Source organism: Lontra canadensis, unplaced genomic scaffold, assembly GCF_010015895.1.
Source record: "Lontra canadensis isolate GAN:19392208 unplaced genomic scaffold, GSC_riverotter_1.0 scaffold14, whole genome shotgun sequence".
Lineage (NCBI taxonomy): Eukaryota > Metazoa > Chordata > Mammalia > Carnivora > Mustelidae > Lontra > Lontra canadensis.
Genome location: NW_022631008.1, coordinates 11,410,293 through 11,414,057, shown reverse-complemented (window position 1 = coordinate 11,414,057; position 3,765 = coordinate 11,410,293). Strand labels below are relative to the sequence as shown.

The 3,765-nt window shown below is 34.0% G+C and overlaps 1 pseudogene; it reads left to right on the top strand.

The window, feature by feature from the left end:
- Positions 1-1,280: 1,280 nt before the first annotated feature.
- On the top strand, positions 1,281-1,865 carry LOC116868207 (annotated as a pseudogene).
- The last annotated feature ends 1,900 nt before the right edge of the window (positions 1,866-3,765 follow it).

Genomic DNA, 3,765 nt, shown 5'->3' with positions numbered 1-3,765 from the left:
GGTCATCAGCAGATATGTGAAAAATATCACAAGTTTCTACTAAAAGCATCAATAATGATTCAATGACCAAAGAAAAGATATACTTTCTAATCAAAAAGAATCTATAGACATCTGAGCACATGAAGCTTTGTTTATGAGAGAAAGGGCAATACATACATCACTTAGAGAATAAATTTCCAAAAGTGAGTTTTGTAGGTTTTGTTAATTATCATTACTGAAAGGAAAGTTTCACTTTGACACTGAGAGTCACCAAGAGAGAAACAGTTCCAAATTCTTAGGCATCCTGCCATGTTATGATTAATTTTACAGTCCATGCATGGATGTTTAGTTAGAGAAGAGAACTGTAGATATCTTGTACAATCCATCAAAATAGTAGGAATAAACTGTCACTCCCAACCTGAGCCGTGAACATGTTTATTTATGAGCCACTCTGCTGAAATTGAAAAAAAGAAAATCAAGACAGCAATGCAAAGAGAGGCTTCTGAAATGTTCTCTGTTAAGCAACAGCTAGTGGAAAGCATGCAACAAAGAAAACCTGGCTTATTTTCAGTTTTCAAAAAGGTTGAGGACATTGGTTCAAGTGGTGTAGGATTCTTACTTGACTCACCTAAGACCCTTAAATTCTAATGTGATTGCCTTCAGAATTTGGCTTGTTATGTTTAAAAGAGGAATAAAATCTCTTCACCAAATATTTCATTTTAAATCTTATTAAGAAAAAGAGAAAATAAATATACCAACATGGTAATTGGTCATCTTTGTAGGAACAGTATTGTAGATGATTTCATAGCTTTCTCAGTATGTGTACTTTTGTTCACTTTTTTTTCAATATTTTACTTCTTTATTTGAGAGAGAGAGACAGAGAAAATGTACACACATGTGCACATGCCCAGGCCAGCAGGTAAGATGGAGGGAAGGGACAGAAGAGGAGGGAGAGGGAGAAGCAGACTCTATGCTGAGTATGACCCCCAGATCCCCACACAGGGGCCCAATCTCATGACCCTGAGATCCTGACCTAAGCCACAACTAAGAGAAATCAAGAGTCAGATCCTTAAGTGACTGAGTCATCCAGGCACCCCTTTTTCCACGTCATAAATTCCATCTATAATGACACAAAAAGGCAGGATCTTCTCTTTCTTACCTGTAGCTTTGTCCTCATTTCTTGGGGCAACAGCTTATGCAAGGTAGGAACTCAGTAGATATCTGTTAAGTAAAGGAATGAATGAATGAATTAAAGTGATATCAGGCAGTGATTCTGGAAGTAACAAATGTACAACGTGAACATGGGGAAGCAAAAGAAAGCAAGAAAGTATGCAACCATGAAGCGAATGCTTAGTCTCCAAGATCAGAGGCTTAAAGAGAAGGATAGATTAAAACGTAAAAAGAAAGGAAAGAAATATCCCCGTGCACTCAAGGAAAGAGAAGTCCCCCAACACCCTTCCTGCTTATTCTTCCAATATAACACACAGCTGGGCTCACCTTACCACATCGTGGTTGATACAAACTTCATCAACTTTTCTGTTAAAGGTCAAACTTGACTTAGTACAGTCAATGATGGACTGTCTTTATACCAAGTATATCCCTTGTATAACTGACTGTGTAATGGCTGAAATTGAGAAACTGGGGCAAAAGTATAAAGTGGCTCTAAAGATTGCCAAGGTTCCAAGATTTGAACAATGACCATGCACACACAAAGGAACCTATGCAGATGACTGCTTCGTACAGAGAGTAACTAGGCACAAGTGTTAGTTGACCTGGACCTTAAACAAAGGATCAAGAAGATCCCTGGAGTTCCCATCACGTATATTTCTAATCATAGGTACAACATGGAGCAGATGTCAGATAACTATGGAGCCCTTCAGTTCTAATTCTTAAAAGACAGAGTTCCTCTGCCTTCCTTTACCAACTTTTTGTTGCCAGTTCATATTGGCAATATGCTATGGCATGAATTATTCTTCTTACCCATTTGTTCTGTTATGAGCTGAGTATGTTAAATACACTCACTTTTTTATGTTGTTTTGAAATTGATATTTTGTATCACTTTAAATATTATGTGCTATGGTGAGTGTGGTGAAGTGTGTAAACCTGGCGATTCACAGACCTGTACCCCTGGGGAAAAAAATATATTATATGTTTATAAAAAATAAAATTTAAAAAAATATTATTGCATCTTTTTATAAATCAGATGGTTGCTCATATAAAAAAAAATAAATTGATGTCAGGCTACTACCTCCTAGGGAACTTACTAAATTCCTATGAGCATAATTATAGATACAAGTAAAAGTACACAGATTTATTTAAACTTTGAAAACTTTAGCTAAAAAAAAATCTACTTATTATTAACACCTGGAAGAAACTTCTACAAACTACAAGGCTAATCAAACTAGAAATGAATAAAAGTTAATTGGTGGCTCCAATGTGTTATATAGAAATAAGAGCCATGAAAACTTAAAAATATTTGATCCTTTTATTATGTAATATTGGATCAAAGAGAAGACTTTGATTACTGCAATACTATGTATCCAAACTTATGTCATCAAAGAGAGTTTTTGATGGGGAAGACAATTTATTAGTTAAAAAATTTGATCTAAGATGCTAAAAAAAAAAAAAAAGGACAAGAAGGTAATACCCAAAGACATAACTTAAGGAATTAAGAAGCAGAAGAAGGAGTAGCTGATGATTCTTAGTCTGATTGATACTCTGTGAAAAGATGACAATTAGCTACAAGAACAATGAAAACAGCAAACCCTAGAAACATTTTTGGAGGAAATAAAGAAAATTACTTGACAAGTGTAATTAAAAAGAACTAGCAGTCACAGAGGTTACATTAAAAACCATGAGAAAATATTCTATATATGATGGACATAAATTTGAAAATAAGGATTTTTTACATAAATATTAAAATGGTAGAAAACCTAGGAGCTATCCAATAACCAGAAACATAAATAGAAAAGATATCAAAGAAATTCCAAACCAGATGCAACCAGGTTTTTAGGATTTTTCTGGCAAATGTTCTGATTAATAACCTTTAACTAATCAATAATCTTTATTTCACTGAAATTATCCAGGACCTATCCCAGACAACAGAAAATTCTAAAATTTCTCCCAACTGTTCAAAAATACTAACATTACCAAATCTAAAAAAAATCAGAAAAAAAACTAGAAATTTCCTGGGACTTTTGTTCTTGCCTTCTCTCTGGAACATTCTTCCTTAGGGTGTGAATCCCTCTCATCCTTAAAGTTCTAAGGCAATTTTTCAAGGTCCTTCCCTGAACACTCCCTTGAAGAATGCTGTTTCAGGCCCTTGTTACCAATTCAATCAATTTTTATTTTACTTGTTGAATCACAGTGTGAATTTATTTTACCTTTCTCCCCATTCCTCTTTTTTAAACATGACTATTGTGTATCTCTGGCCACTGGAGGGTAAACTACATGAAGACACAGATGAAACCTGAGTGTTTTAAACACTGTTGACCATACAGTATGCACTCAATAGATATTTGTAAATTTGTTATTTCTCATTTATGAATAAACATGTGAACATCTGATTGATATAAGTTAGATACTAATAAACAATTTCATTTTAAGCATAACAATTATATATATTTTATATGACCATAAATTAAATAGAGTAGTACACCAAAAGGATAGTAGATCATAAACTAATCATGATTTATCCTACAAAAGCAGGGATGGTTGCTTCAACATTAGTAACTCTATCATGTAATTGCTCACATACACATGTTAAAAGACAAAAATAGGATCATT